Raw genomic sequence first — 17335 nt, 5'->3', positions numbered from 1 at the left:
TTTATTTTATAGAATAGTTTTTGCTCAGTTCGTTCTGTTTACATTCCTTGGCTTTTGACATTAGTTGGTTGTCTCAATCAGATCGCTGCAAACCTATCTCATCTATAGCACCAGACACTGCCCTCTGAGCTTCCGTTAATTTTTGTAGAATGCTTGTCTCTTCAAAGTCATAATTTTCTTTTGATATTATAAAACATTCCTACCTTTTAGTCGCTATTTTTAAGCAGAGTTTAAAGAAAGGTTGAGCTTCGTGTTTAACAACGATAGAAGTGGCCGTAGCTTTCGTTCAATTAACATAAAATAAAGATGGAAACCCCAAAATCAAAATTTGTGGACCTGAAAACAAAATGCAAAAATAACAAAGAATGAATGTAAATCACAAAAGATAAAGAGAGACCAAAGATACCTGAGGTTGGTTTCTAGTAGGCATTCAAAGAACAAGACTACGCACATACTCAGCAAGAATATAAATTTTGTCAATTGTTTATTTTCACAACACTTTAATTATGAGAACAGAATTTTCTTCTTTTTTTTATTTCCAACTAGTTACAAGAAATCAAGAGTTCTTTCTAAATATGTAGCTAATATTTGATTCAGTTATGATTTAAATATATACCAGAGGACTCTTTAATGTAGACATTGTCATTTTAAAGTTTCTGTTTTTCATAGCAGCTTATTGTGTATAAGTATTTCTTAAGTACTTACTAGTCAATTTGCTTTTACTTCAACCGGTAAAATGTTTATATATTTCCGAGAATATGTCTTTTATAAACCATTTTTTTTAATTTTTAATAGTGATATCTTCATCCCTTTTCACTCTATTATGCTAATTGTCATTAAGAATAACTCCATAACTCAGAAGTCCATTTCAAATATGTTCATGTTATACTGGTTTATATTGCAAGTCATTTGGAATACTGTATAGTTTAAAGTTCTCGAATTAATAAATGGCAATTCTTAGATGCACATAATTAGCAGATATAAAGAATTTAATTGTATGTTTCTGTCATGTGTAGAACAAAACTTAATTAGTGAAAACAAGAATATTCACATACTGTGCAGGAATATGGGTTTCCCTAGCATAAGTTCTCACATGTCTCACTAACATTGTTATTTTGTGATCTTTACCGACTACAATGAATATTCCCTCATCAAATGGAAATCTCACATTATTGAGCAATTAAAATGAAGCATCCTTGTCTATATACTGATACTAAAGCTCCTTCAGAAAATTTTCTGCTCTTTTATGTTGTTTCCATCCTTGTTTTCTTATGTCTACCTCTGTGTATTTCTTATGTCTCTCTGTGTATTTCTTATGTCTCTGTGTATTTCTTCCTTTTCTTTTTTACAATCTGTGTGACTGATTCATCACAAATCTCAGCAGTATTTTCCAGTGTGACACCCTTAATTTTCCAGCAAGTTTTATGATTGAGGTTAGTTGGAGTGGACATTCATGGTGGTCACTCACTATTTCCATTGTCGTATCTATTGAACCTTGGATGTAACATACAAAAAATGTAACATGCTGCCACAGCCGAGATTGAATTCACTACATGAGTTTAGTCCAATTCAAATCTTGTCTGTAGCTGAATACTTGATGCTTTGCTAGAACTATCAAGCATATGTTTTATCGTGACACCATAACTAGATAGGTTGTCTACCATGGCTTAACAGAGGCCCATCTATCCTCAAGAGAAGGATAGACAACACCAGTTTCCCAACCTGGTATTTTATCTTCTGGTACATACAGTGCCTCGCTTTCCCAAATGGTCACTCCTCTGGTACTGAGCAGGCTTAATGTTGCTTAACTTGGGTGATCTGGCGAGAACCAGTGTCAACATGGTTGTGCTGTATTGATGTACTGCCCAATGCTTACTATGGTGGCTCGATATGCATGGTTTATTTTAGTGAGGCATGGATCTATTCTTTTTATGATCGTCATCGGCTGATTTCTTGTATCTGAGAATTTCAGTTTCCTCTTCCCTCAATGTTTGGATCGCAGATGGCTTCTCAGACCAATCTGAGCATGGATTTTGCGCGGGCAGAGAAACAAAGCAATGCTTAGCAGGGGGAAGAGTTGTTCAGCATGATTTTTTTCTTGCCTGCCTCTGGATCTCCACCAGTCGTCTTCTGTTTTGTATCCTTTGGTACCGTGTATGAGGGACTGGCGCCACAGGCACCAATCCTGAGCTGTTGTTTCCCAGATGTGAAAAGCAAATCAGGTGTTTTAGGGTGGACTTGAGTTAGTCCTTGTATCGCCGTAGAGGGTGGCTGATAGATCTTTTTCCTGTGGCTAGCTCCGAGTACAGGGTTTGTTGAGAGAGCCTATTTTCATCCATTCTGAGGATGTGCCCCAACCAACGGAGTCTATGCCTCATGGTGGTGGCCTCAATACTGCAGCTGTTTGTTCTCTCAGGAACGCTTGTGTTGGTTACATAGTCATACCATTTGATGTTCAGTATAGCTCAGTTTTTTGTTGGTGAAATTTTTCGAGTTTAATGAGGTGACTTTGGTACATAGCCCACACCCATACAAAAGCATAGGGATAACAACTACATGGTATACCATGAGTTTAGTTTTTATTGATAGATGTTTATTTTTGAAGACGCGCTTCATGAGTTTACTGAATGCTCAATAAGCAACGCCAATTTAGCTTTCTATTTCATTCTCAATCAGGCACTAACAGCATGTCAGGGTATGTATCATACCAGGGCAAGGAAACAAAAGTTTCCAGTTACCTGTAGACTAAAACAAAGCTGTATCTTTGCACCTACTTTTTTTCCTTATATCTTTTTATGATAAGTATATCCTATTGATACGTTGGTTTTGGGATATCATTTTATGTATAGTTAGCAGTTTCGTGGCCTTTGTATCTAGCCTATTGATATTACATTGAATCCAGCCAATAATATTGAAATCATGAGATAACAGGTCTTCAATAAAGACGCCATTGAACTGAAGACGTTCGAGGTTTGTCCTTTTCCATCATTTTATTGTACATTTAGTACATTTGTCAAAACTAAACTGTCATTTTTATTTTACTTCAGCTAAATTTAAGAGACCATCGAAAACTTGATTTGGTAATGATTTAAATTTATATCCTATAGGGCTCTTTTAAGAATAGATGCTATTACCTTTATGGCTGCTATTTGTATTTCGTTACAGCTTGGTCTTCCAGGGATTGTTTCTAAGTATTTCTGAAGACTTTTTTATAAGGCGTTGCCCCTATCAAAACCGGTATAATGTTTATTTCTTTCATAGACGATGATCATATTTTAGGTCTTGATATTTTGTTATCTTTTCCCGTTCAGCTCTATTAAGGACAAAGTCATTTGGGACTATGACATCGATAATGAGTGCAGTTATTTTATCAGTCACAGCAGTGTGAGTTCTCATATGCGTCACAAAATCTAACTTTCAAGAACATAGCGTTCCACACACTTCACAAGAATGTGTCTATTTCTTTTTTCCCATTGTGAGTTCTCATATGTATTAGTAAACTTGGTTTGTGAGAAAAGGAATATCCACAAACTTTGCAGGAATATGGCTTTTCCCCAGTGTGAGTTCTTACATGTATCACTAAATCTGATCTTCGATAACAGGAATATCCACACACTTCACAAGAATGTAGCTTTTCCCCAGTGTGAATTCTCATATGTGTCAGTAAATTTGCTTTTTGAGAACAGGAATATCCACACACTTCACAAGAATGTGGCTTTTCTCCAGTGTGTGTTCTTATATGTCTCACTAACTTTGATTTTTTAGAACAAGAATATCCACACACTTCACAGGAATATGGCTTTGCCCCAGTGTGAGTTCTCATATGTCTCACTAACTTTGATTTTTGAGGACAGGAATATCCACACACTTCACAAGAATGTTGCTCTTCTCCAGTGTGAATTCTCCGAATATGTCTAACTAAACTATATTTATCAGAACAAGAATATTCACAAAATTCACAGGAATATGGCTTTTCCCCAGTGTGAGTTCTCACATGTCTCACTAAACTTGATTTATAAGAAGAAGAATATCCACACACTTCACAAGAATGTGGCTTTTCTCCAGTGTGTGTTCTTATATGTCTCACTAACTTTGATTTTTTAGAACAAGAATATCCACACACTTCACAGGAATATGGCTTTGCTCCAGTGTGAGTTTTCACATGTCTCACTAAATCTGATTCATGAGAAGAAGAGTATCCACAGGCGTCACTAGAATGGGGCTTTTCCTCAGTATGCATGCTTATATTTTTCACTAAATTTGATTTATTAGAAAGGGAATATTTACACACTTTCCAAGAATCTGGATTTTCCTCATTCTTTACTTGCATTTTTAGTACATGGTGTCATAAAATATGATACTTTATTCTTACTTCTATATTCTTAATGAACAAATGGCGAAGCAAATGTAATTTCATGCAAACACAAACATAATCTACTCCACCAGAATATAGCACGTGGTGTTCATTCTCTAAAGGATATTTCATATATTCTCTAAGAGTTATTTCTTACTGCTATGGTTTCCTGTGCTATATAAAATATTGCCTATTCAAAATCCACACCCTTTTTGCAATTTCCATTAAAATTCAATAAATAGGTCCAATCAGGAACACCTGTAAAGAATAAATGAAATTCAATATTTTTAGTATTTGCATTCACATATTTGCATTCTGTTTATAATTGTCAATATTATTGCATTAAATGAATCCAAAATGTTACATGAAAAATAACAAAATATTTTCAAACAGTGCAAAACAAGTTGATATAGCTGTTTCTTAGGATATAGTTTCAACAAAATTTTACCTAGCATTTATTTGTTTTCATCATGTTGAAAAAAGAAATGGTGACATATATATGCATCTTAATGTTATGTTAACCATTGGTATAAAAATAGAACATTTCTATATGTTCATCAAAAAAGGTTTTAATGCATGAAATTGTTTCTACCTTCATCAAGTACACAGTTACATATCGTCGACAGAAGAATATGAAAAAAATTATTAAAAATATCGAAATTTTCTTAAAAGGGTTCATTTTTTCCCGAAATGTCACTAGTATGTTTGGAAAAGCTACTGTAATATTCTATACTTTAACTTTTTTATGCAATTTTACACTGGTTGTTTTTCTCTCATATATTTCGCAGTTTGTAAATCCTATTATTTATGATCTTAGGTTTGTTTGAAGAAATATATCAATTAAGTCACAATTGACGTGAATATAAAATTATCAGTGAGATTAATGTTTTATCTCATACTATCAGTGTAAACAAATTTTTAATTCACTAATTATCAAATACACTAAAAAATACTGTGAGGATATTACAAAAGACACTATAAAAAGGTGGTCTTTATTCACCCTTATAGACAATTACTTAGACTTGCGAGTATCCTATACATCTAACAATCTCACATTAACACATGCACTGAATAATGTTGCTACATCTAGAGTGATGTAATTATCACATCTATCTTCGTCTTAGACAAGGTTAAAAAGGGTTACAAATCTAAGATATTGCACCTATGCTTGCTATGTTGCATCTCTATGTCTGTTTTACATGTACTTTGACTCTTCTATGATGAGCTCTAATAAATTGTACTCCTTTACGTACATAATCCAACAACACATGATAAGGAGCAAAATTTGACACTTCTCTGCTTGTCTCTAGATGCTGGAAAGCCTTAGACCTACATAGGTGTCTCCCTAGGATTGCTAGACTTTAAAATTAACTCCGTTTCTATTACCCTGACTAAAAAAATCTGTTCACTCTAGATCATCTGAAGAAAAAAGTATTTGTAATGAGAGGCATTGAACTTATCAACGCGTTGAATGTTTGATATTTAAATATTAGTATGACTCAATAATTACTACAAACAGATACTAAACATTTAACTTAACCATGTTATTTAAATTTTAACCAAATATTTTATGACAATACAATTAACACATATCGATTGATGCAGATATTTGATTGTGAAAACTACATTGTCTATTCTGTCTCATATACTAAAAATTTGTATATTTATTCCAATATAATTATTTTAAAGAGAAATATCCGTTATCTTTTATTCAGCTAAATGTTAAAATTATTTATAACCACATATCGGTAAGATGATGAAGTTTTAAATTATGCTACACAGATAATAAAAACATTGTATTTCTTTGGGTTTTAAGTTTTAATACTGGAAGAAAGAATAAATTAAGTTTTTTGATTTGACTTTTCATTGATTGAGATTGTCGGACTGACTTCCTCATCTTGGTTGTTATTGTCACAACGTTTCGGCCGTTTTGCCCTCCGGCCTTCGTCAGGTGAACAGTTTGTTAGGAGTCTCGAACCCAACCCTTTATTATTATTACGGGGGTACCGTGTTCGGACTCCAGCTAGGCTTTGGGACATAGTTGCTGATTCTCTGTTTTTCAATGTTACTTTTTCACTGCCTTCGTTCAGGATTGAACTCAGCACCTTTGGGTAACTGTAAACTTTGATACAACGTCTAGGACCACTCGGCCATATGTCACTAGGACAATTCTTAGTTGGTTTTTGTTAATGTTAAACCTATGTTGTTATTCAAGGTTTTCTCTCTCTATAAGAGGTGTCCAAATTGCATTCAGCTCTGTGCTTGGTTTGCTCAGTAGGTTGTTATGTCCGAGCATGTGAGCAGTTTCCTTAAGTTTTCTCACTTTCCAGTGGGTCTCTCTGTTTATTATTTTTACTTTATCCCATAGGGGGCGATGATCCCCCCTCTCCATCCAGACATGGGATAAAGTAAAAATAATAAACAGAGAGACCCACTGGAAAGTGAGAAAACTTAAAGAAACAGCTCACATGCTCGGACATAACAACCTACTGAGCAAACCAAGCATAGAGCTGAATGCAATTTGGACACCTCTGATAGAGAGAGAAAACCTTGAATAACAACATAGGTTTAACATTAACAAAAAAAAACAACTAAGAATTGTCCTAGTGACATATGGCCGAGTGGTCCTAGACGTTGTATCAACGTTTACAGTTACCCAAAGGTGCTGAGTTCAATCCTGAACGAAGGCAGTGAAAAAGTAACATTGAAAAACAGAGAATCAGCAACTATGTCCCAAAGCCTAGCTGGAGTCCGAACACGGTACCCCCGTAATAATAATAAAGGGTCGGGTTCGAGACTCCTAACAAACCGTTCACCTGATGAAGGCCAGAGGGCAAAACGGCCGAAACGTTGTGACAATAACAACCAAGATGAGGAAGTCAGTCCGACAATCTCAATCAATGAAAACAACTCATCTCAAAAATACAGACAATTACTATTGACTTTTCATGTTTTATATTTTATGTACATTCAATGATCACTGTGTTCCATAATTGACTTTGCTCTCATTCGAAAATGTAACCAAACATTTTATGAAAATAAGTATAATACATATTTATACAAACTATCATTTTAGACTTACTCAGATTAGATATATCAAATAATTAAACTGTCAAAATTTTTAGTAGTTTGATATTTTTTTAATGATTTTCTTTCCATTTATTAAACTACAGTCTTCTCAAACATTTCTCAGTTGATTTGGACCGTGTATTTCCTTTAATCATGTAACATATGCGATAAAAGGTGGGGGATTTTAGTAACAAATAGACGTAGAGGTATGAAAGGAAACTTATGATAAAAGTAAATATCGTTTATCTTTGTAACATGTCGCAAAAAGGGGGGTGTATAAGAGAATTTATGGGGAAGTAAAACCCAAGTACTTTATTGCACATGTAACACGGGTAAAAAGAAAACAAAGAAGACATGGGAACTGAACACGACAAAATGCGAGAAGGAACGAAACACAAAACACTAGTGATAATATTTTTGAAATTAAATTTTATTATCAAACACTAAACTACGATAGGGAGGGGATAATGAGATTAAGTAAAAATAAAAAAACAAATTATCAAGATGGGGAGGGATATCTCTGTATATTCATTCGAAGATGCCAACGAGAAATACAAGAAAATATATCAGCCCAAACGAAACAATGTCAATATGAATTCGTTGACTTAAATATATGAGAGAGAGGTAACTCATGTCTTTTTTATGTTTCTTTTCTATTTTGTTTTTCTTCCAACTTTCAAAGCGAACTTTAACCTTCATTTTATTTGCCTCGGGCAATAGTTCATAGCACACGATATTCCTATCGTGTCCATCCAATGTTTTCGGTTATTCTCACAGTATCACGTCTCCTGTGTTTGTGAAATTAACACCCTGTATTCCGACAACACTAGCTTGTTCTCCCAAGCATTATTTCTTTCTTTTCGCTGTTGACATGGAGTTCCTCCCAGGCATTACTTCATTTCTTTCGCTGTTGATGGAGAGGAGCTATCCACATTTTCATTTATTTGTCGCTGGATGACGCGATGGAAAATTTTCCACGTGTGCATGCCTTGGTGCGCGCCGACAAAGTAGTCTGTCCTGTACCAATTGTTTTTCTTCCTCTTTTCCCTCTCTCTCTCCCTCTTCTTTTCTTAGTCCTTTCTTTCCTTTATTCTTCGTTGCCTAGCAACCCACACAGGTCGATGGGTTTCTGATCAAATGATCCGGTCATCAGCCACCTGTTAGCCTGGGTAATAGACGCCTCTCCCATCTCTCTCCTTCTCTTCTATACTCACTGTCTCTTTCTCTCTCTTTTTAGGTTTAGCTTCTCCCTCTTTTTTCCTATACTCTGTTTTCCTCTCTCTCTTGGAAACTGTGTTCATTTGCCTTGGTGATAAGATAAAATAACAAAAAACAACACATTTTTCGTTGCCCCGAAATTAAATGTTTCGATTTTTAATTAATTATGTAATCCAAGTCATGGATTACATCACATCACCCCACCAGAAAAAATAAAAAAGCGTGGCATGTCAGGCTTTTTCATAAAATTTAGGACAAGGGGATGCAATTTTCACAATCCTCATGGTTTCCACCGCCTTGCAAAACATTAACTGGAGTGGGAGTGCTTCCAAGTATTTATCTGATGGATGGTCTTTATACCAATTTTTATGTCGACGTAAATTTTTTCTCTTAACTTTATTCTTATAACTGTCACCATCTTCATCATTTTCGTCGCTTGGTGTATCTTTATTAATATCACGTACATAGTTGCTGTCATTATTCTTTTCCCCATCATCCTTACTATCGTCATATACTACATCTTCATTTCTCATCTAGTCTTCATGATTATCACTGTCTTTGTTAAACTCATCATTATTACCGCCTCCATCATTGTTGTCACTATGGGTCACCTTATTCTCGTTAGAGTCATCAGTGTTTTCCACACTTAACTCATCTTTCTCACTATCGTCGTTATTTTTCTCTTTCGAGTTACTGATTGAAATTTCCTCCGCTGCTATGAATATTTTCTTGTTTGTTCCATCTCCGTCAAATGGTTCATTCTCGCAAGTAATATTACCGTCGTCTTCATTATTCAGTTTATTTTCATCAACATCACTATCATCATCATCATAATCATTATTACTATCGCCTTCACCATCAACATTATCATCGTTTACGTGGACTTCACCAACCTTCTTTCCAACACAGGAAAGTTTAGTCTCACTGGCTTCCTTAATGAATTTCTCCCACTCAGATATTCTTTTATTACCGCCGTTGTCATAATCAGTATCATCTTGCTTATAACTGTCGTCCTCCTTGTATTTTGATGCATTATCATGGTCCTTATCACCTTTATCGTCTACTTTCTCCTTACTGTCGTTCTTAGCTTTTTCTTTCAGTTTATTCCAACTAATATCAGTCTCTGTAGTTTATTTTATTTATTCTGTCCTCACTATTTCTTTATTCATACTGTCATTCTTCATTTCGGTAAATATGCCTGGATAAACTTCCATATCCGTTTCACTCATTTTGCATCTACCTTAGGCTCAGTATTACATTCGTGAGATTCCTGACTTTTAGGTGACGTTAAAATAGTACTTGTCCTTAATTTAACTGGGCTGGGAGAAACTAAGTATAGTGGAAAGTTTGTAGAACTATTTGTGAACATGGCTATTGCACCAATATGTTCGTCTATTATCTCACTCATTTCTTTGATACTTCGCTTGTCTTATTTTAATATTAGTCTTTTCAGTCTCTGTATGAATCTTTTCTTATGCATACGGTACTAATTTTAACGTGGCGTCATTGAATACTTTATTTTCCACTAAGTATATTGTTACTATTCTTTCCAATTGCATCTTCTGCATACTGGCTGTGACAGCTAAATTATAATATTTTTCAATTAATATAATGTTGTCTTTCTTTAAACTACATAGTCCTTCGAATGTGGGAGATTCTATGAAGCTATCTACCCCTGTCATAACGTTTTTATTTCGGTTTTAAGATATTCTTCTACTACAGGGAATAATTGTGCTCTACGAAGAGCAAGTCCAACATCTAGTCCATGTCTTCCTATAGTCACAATATCATCCTTGGGTAATTTTTGAAGGCGTTCGCATGAAAGCGAGTTTAAAAATACATCACACTAGCCATTTTTGTATCCCCTTAATTCTACAAACTTCGTTATTTTTATCACTATAGCTTCTGTTACCTCACATGTGTGCCGTCCCTCTAAAGGGTTTTATAAAGAAAGAGTTTTCCCGGACGATTAGCCCCCATTTTATTACGAATCCCATTAGTATTAATGCAAACAGACAATAATAACACATTTGTGAGTTCGTAATAAAAAAAAATAATAAAAAGACATTCATTAAATACAATAGACATTAAAACACGTATATGTCCCTGGTTTGGTACACCTTGCTGAAATAGAAAACATGGAGAGACTCTTTTAAAACCGGAAATATACAATAGACGAACTACAGCATATGAAAATAACGGAAAACACGACACGCAATGGTAACTTTACAAATTAAATTTTAACCTTCATTTTATTCGCCTCAAGCAATAGTTCATAGCACGCGGTATTCCTATCGTGTCCATCCAATGTTTTGGATTATTCTTGGAGTATCATGTCTCCTGTGTTCCTTAAATTAACACCCTGTATTCTGACAATGCTAGCTTGTTCTCCCAAGCATTATTTCTTTCTTTTTGCTGTATATATGGAGTTCCTCCCAGGCATTACTTCGTTTCTTTCGCTGTGGATGGAGAGGGGTATCCATATCTCCGTTCATCTGTCGCTGGGTGACGCGATGGAAAATTTTCCATGTGCGCACGCCTTGACGTGCACCGACCAAGTAGTCTGTCCTGTACCAAAAGGTCTTTCTTCCTCTTTTTTCCTCTCTCTCTCTCTCTCTCTTTCTTCTCTTCTTAGTATATTTCTTAGTCCTTTCTTTCCTTTATTCTTCATTGCCTAGCAACCCGGATGGGTTGATGGGCTTCTGATCAAATAATCCGGTCATTAGCCACCTGTTAGCCTAGGTAATAGACGCCTCTCCCAGCTTTCTCCTTCTCTTCTATACCCACTGTCTCTTTCTCTCTCTTTGTAGGTTTAGCCTCTCCCTCTTTTTTCCTATACTCTGTTTTCCTCTCTCTCTTAGAAACTACATTCATTTGCTTCTGTGATAAGATAAAATAACAAAATACGATACATTTCTTGTTGACCCGAAATTAAATATTTCGATTTTTAATTAATTACATAATCCAAGTCATGAATTATGCCAAAATCAAGAGATCTTATTGCTTTCTTTAAATCCACTTCAATCAAATTAATTAAAGTTACTTTCTTTATTTTAGATGGAAGTTTCATTGGAGTATGGAAATCGCAAGCAGTTCTCAGTCGCATGTATATTTCCATTAGCAGAGATGATGACATTAAGGTTTGCAGCTCTTGCAAACTGTCGACGTCCACCTACATACAGTGCCTACTTTCTTAAATGGTCACTCATCTGGTACTGACCATGCTGAACATTACTTGACTTCGCTGGTGCAACAGGAGCCGATGTGTTAATGTGGTTATGCCGTATACAAACAGGTTATGAAGCAAGTTGATATAAAGATCAAAAACATAGCAAATGCAAAGTCAACAAGTACCTATTTAATTTTGTCTGTCTGGAAAAGATCAAGATTGTAGGTAAGAAAAAACACAACAGGAATAAAGTTCCACAAGCCTATAGTTTTGGGTAAAACATATTGGAATATGATGATGTGTTATAAAGAGATACTTGAATAGTGAATTCATGAAGAATACTAGATTACTGAGAAAAAAGAGCTAGTACAAATGAAGTAGCTAATAAATCAGACACGTCTAAAGAAAATATGTTGTCATAGTAGTGAATGCTTTTTCTGTCCTTGTTTCTGTTTTTCATAACGATGACTAATGTGCATCAAATGTGGTCCATGATGTGTATAGTTTGGATAAAATTTGTGCTTACAACAACATAAAGAGTGAACTGCATGATTCAACTTTTCTGGTGAGGGACTAGGGTTCAGGCGATTAGGCACATGTCTAGGCTTGCATCATAATTTAGTCATAAAATTAGCAATTTAGTATGAGTTGTAAATTGGATAGACCAGTCAATAGTAATGTTGCTATATTGCAGAATAGTCAAACAGTATGTGCTGTTGTAGTTCAATGTAAGATGAGCATTGGATTAGACAGGCTTATCTCATGATTCTAATATCCATTTTGTGTGTTGTTCATAAAGTGCATGCTTTGAAGATATTAGGTTTTATAATTAGAAGTACAGAACAAGTTGTTAAGGGGATAGAGTGCTTTTCATAGTGTTCCTAAAGGTATTACCATATTGCAAGCTGGTTTATGCGACACTGTCTATATTCAACAAACCCCAGCGACCCATATTTTTAGGACTTATCCTCTTTTAATTATGACACCAGTTTTAAAGATTTTTGAAGAGATATTTTTTACAGAATAGACAAATTATTTTTGGCAAGCTAAGGGAGTGAAAGTTTGCCATTTGGAATTTTACATACCTATGTTTGACCCATGTTATTTCTTTTTCTTTATACCTGCATATGTACTATTGTTTATAATTGATTTTATTTTGTGACATCATTGATCCTTGATCCCACAACTAAAAACATGTATCAATTTTAAAGTCTTCTAAAACTTTCAAAAAAGATTTCTCCTATTTCATAGAAATTGAATTAATTCCTCAAAATATTTTTTCATTGCATTCAACCTTTTTAATACAATTTAAAAACTTTTACATCTTTTTTGAAAATATTTGAATTATTTTATTAATTCAACGGTTAGCTTACTCTTTTGATCGGAAAAAGAACCCATTTTTAAATGCTTGAGTTTACAAGATTTACAATTTTTAGACGAACATAAATACACCTTAGTTTTTAAAACTTGAACTGCAAATGATATGTGAGTGATATTAATAATTCTTTTATAAGTAGATATACTTAGAAAGAGGAAGAGAAAGATAAATGGCGACATTGGGAGAGATGGGTTACTTGATGACATAATTGCAAACTAAAGTTCATTAGAACAATTAAAATGGAATTTTGTCAAATGTAAGTCAATCCCCATACTGGTATATTTTCTTAGATATATAATTTATTGGATTCAAATATAAGCCTTAATGTAACGACTGTTAATAAAATCAGATAATTAAGAAAAAAGTAATTCTAATAAACTGGCACCCATATAATCCAATACTTACATATAAAGTCCTGTATAATACAAGTGAATAATGTTTCAGTTACGTAAATGATCAAAACATTGTACAGAGATTTTACTTGAATTTTTTATGGTTTTCAAATGTTTTTATCGGATTTCTATGGTGACGTTTTACTTGATAAAAAAAAAAACATGCATAATTGTTTGGCGGCACTTTTTTGATATTTCTATACCACTTTATAAAAAATCTCATTCACCCCAAACAAAGCACACTGAAAACTAAAAAAATATTGTTCATTAGGTGTCATACGAGCAGGACATCCAAAGTGAGTTTTGCAGCAATAGTTTGTTCATATAAAATTTATATTTCTGCATGTCCATACAATAATAAAAAACGGAGAAGAAAGAAAATTATAAAGGATATTTATCAAATACTTTTTCTTCGTGCTTAAGTCACAATTAAAGGGAAGAAATGAATCATAAATATTGTAATAATTTTTACTTACCAGAACTCGATGGGGATGGATGAAGCTGTGTAATTCTGTGTGCCACTCCTGCAAGAAAGAAATCGGGAACTCCTTGATCGATTGACTTTATACTGTTGGTTTGTTATCCATCCATGTGGATTGGTGTGACAACATTTATGTAGGATAGACTAGCAGATTATAAAAACACCCCTTTAGTTGATCCGTTTGTTATTTAATTTAATTCGTTCTTTTCAGGATGGTTGTTTTTACTGCATCTTTTTAATTGTCAGTTTGTGTTTCAACAGTTTGTTAGTGATCACTCGTGTTATCTACCTCAGATAAAAGGAAATTACGTTTTTGTTCCAATTACAAGATCGAGTTATCATTGGAAACAACGAGGCAATTTGTTGCAACTCACATATAATTTTAGTTGTGAAGGAGTCATAACACAAATTAAGGCTTTCATTGTTTTTTCCTTTTCCCATCGAATTTGGGTTTTAATATTTGAGTTGTCTAAACCGCCAATCCTCCTCTATTTTCGTTGGTTAAAAATCTGACAATATAACCACATCAACAAAATACTAAACATGACATAAATAAAACCTGGAATAAATAAAATACATAGAAATTAATTCTAAAAACAGGTCTTCAGTTGGACAACTGTAATTAATAATGCACAATGCGACAGGAAAAGAATAAATGTTCAAGTGAGAAAAAAAGCTAGCAAAGGAATTTTGGAGATTTTGATCTTTAGAAGCTGTGTACAAACAATCGATCAGTAGTGAGCTGCAAACATGATTAAACATCAGTTCATTGTATTGTTTATTTACAGACTCTGGAAGATCACAAACGAGGAAATATGATTTAAGGTAAAGAGAAAAACTTTTTTTAACTCTAAGAGTTAGAAAAAAAATTAATGCTCTTTTAGTATGTTCTACGAAGCATTTTTAGTTTTTTTGTTTACAACTACCGATCACATGACCATATAATTGAATTGTGTTTATTATTTTCTTATCACATATAAAAGGCTAAAGTGTTGTGGATAATTTTCCTCTAAAAATTTAAAGTAAAAATTATTTCTCACTTTTTTATAAAGACCAATGTAACGATTTTTTCTTGTACGTAACACTTATTTTATATGTAACACTTCATTCATATATAACTAAAAACATTTCTTTTGTGTTCCATGACAATATTTTAGATTTTCAGGTGGAGGGCAATTTATTTAAATAAATTTTCCATGAAATGATCATTCTAATAACTATTTCTCGACAAACTTGCACAACTTATGTTGGTTTTCTTACGTACTTTGAAAATTACTTTGTATCACTTGGTTTTTCTTAGTGCTTTTCACATTTTTGGGAAAACGTTTAAGCATTGCTAATAATGGCTACACAATTGAGGGGGATAACGAATATAAACTTATAAAATGATATAAGGAATGATGAAGGTGCCTAAAGTTTACGGTGTTCAACCACATTGGCATAAAAATATTTTTCGTTGCCTCATATTGTGGCTGTTGTAATTATATGTTTTTATTATAAATATATTTGTGATGGAAAAAAAAACTCACTAAATTTCCAGTTAAAGACATCACCTTCAACAAAAACTGATCTAGATTAGCGTATGGGTTACATACAAATGGAAGTGATTTTCACAATTCACTGTTCTGCTGAACACATTCTTAGCCTGTAGTTGCAATCTGTCATTATTCAATTTTACAAGTAATTATATGTCTTCTGTTCTACAAATATTTCAGAATTTAAAAATTAAAAAGTGGTCGGTTACTCATTATAAAAAATGATACAGTTGTAAAATTAAACCAAATGTAAATAAAAATTGTTCAGTAAAAATTGCTCCCCACCAATGTAATGTACTGGAAATAAATGTGACCGTTATACAAAAGGCTAAAATAAAAATGAAAAATATTTTGATAACTCTTTACAATCAAAACCAAAGGAGTCTACACTTTAAAAATTAAAATTCTACCTTATTTTTTAAGCTATTATGTTTACATACGTAACATGGAGAGGGGGGGGATGATGTTTTGAAAATTTAAAAAAATTGTCCAGTTGGACCGAATGTATAAAAATAACCAATTTTTTTTTTTTTTTTTAAGTAAGGAAAACTCGTCCCCATTTGCTAGGTAGGAAAACTGGTCTCTTATCGAATAAACAAGGGACCAATTTTCGTACCTAGCAAGAAGGGACAAGTTTTCTAGAGATGAGTTTTGCGGGCACCATTTTTTTTTTGGGGGGGGGGGCATTCTTAGTTTCAGAAAAGTGGATTTTTCCGCTAAGTGGAAGGGGAGGGGGGCAATCCCAAAAATGTGTTTCCAGTAGGTGTCAGTCATACACGAGTAGATTTGTTTATGGCGCGCGCACACGCGCGTAAAAAATGGCCGCCAAAGAATATAATGCATAATACAAGTTTTTATATCTCGATAACTACTTATTTCTGCAAAAATTCAATGCGGATTTCGTATTCAGCATAGTCACAAACCTATACAAGTCATCATTTAAAAGAAAATTGTGGAGGTGGATCTAATCTGAAAAAATGCCTACAATATATTTTAAACATTATTACTTTCTCAGAAAGCACATAAGCTTTACTTAAATAAACACATTTTTGACAAAAGTCTAAATATCAGCTTCTATAATATATTTTTAGTATTTACTTAAATCGGAGATTCAAAGTTTCTCATTCACATCTAGGAATTGGATTGCAATAAAAATAAACACATATTAATATTTTCATATTATTAAAAAAAAAAAGTTTCTGAATTAAGTTTTTACGTGTAAAAAACTTACCTTTTATTCCATTAATACAAAAAAAAAAAATCGGAATGAATTCGTTTTTTTTTTTCTTTATGATAAAACAGAAACTTTCTTTAATAAATTGTGTTGAACAAATAAGGATATATCATTAATAATGCGGATGTCGTTAGTTCCTTTCTGAGCTTCAACTCACCTCAGAGGCGACGCATCTGTCTTCATCTAAGTGTTAACTGACTCTCGAGTTGGGGTCGCGAAGTAACGTTAAATTCGTAATCTTTTATACCGGCCCCATCTCGGAGCATCCAACCCAACTCGAGTCGGAATTAAATTTTCGACATTTGATAAACTTTTGTTTTGTGTGTTAAATTCATAAAAGCTATGAAAATATATAAGAATCAAAACAAAAAAGATTAAAAACACGATTTAAACGTGAAATTATTTAAATATAAATAAACAACTAAAGAACAATTAATTTGAGTCATTGGAAAACGGTGTAACCATTATTTCATTTCCCGTATAAAAATATCCGTTTATTAGTTAA

General features: G+C 33.5%; 1 long non-coding RNA gene across 1 annotated transcript; it reads right to left on the bottom strand.

Annotated features, from left to right (window-relative positions):
* Window positions 1-467: 467 nt before the first annotated feature.
* On the bottom strand, window positions 468-17335 carry LOC145258361 (uncharacterized). Its single transcript, XR_013864099.1, has 3 exons — window positions 16828-17335; window positions 14057-14104; window positions 468-4612 (listed from the first exon to the last, which is right to left on the bottom strand). It is a non-coding gene; the product is annotated as an uncharacterized LOC145258361 (long non-coding RNA).

This window comes from Euprymna scolopes, chromosome 33 (assembly GCF_053919585.1).
Source record: "Euprymna scolopes isolate OS-2025 chromosome 33, ASM5391958v1, whole genome shotgun sequence".
NCBI lineage: Eukaryota > Metazoa > Mollusca > Cephalopoda > Sepiida > Sepiolidae > Euprymna > Euprymna scolopes.
This window is presented reverse-complemented; position numbering and strand designations above follow the sequence as displayed.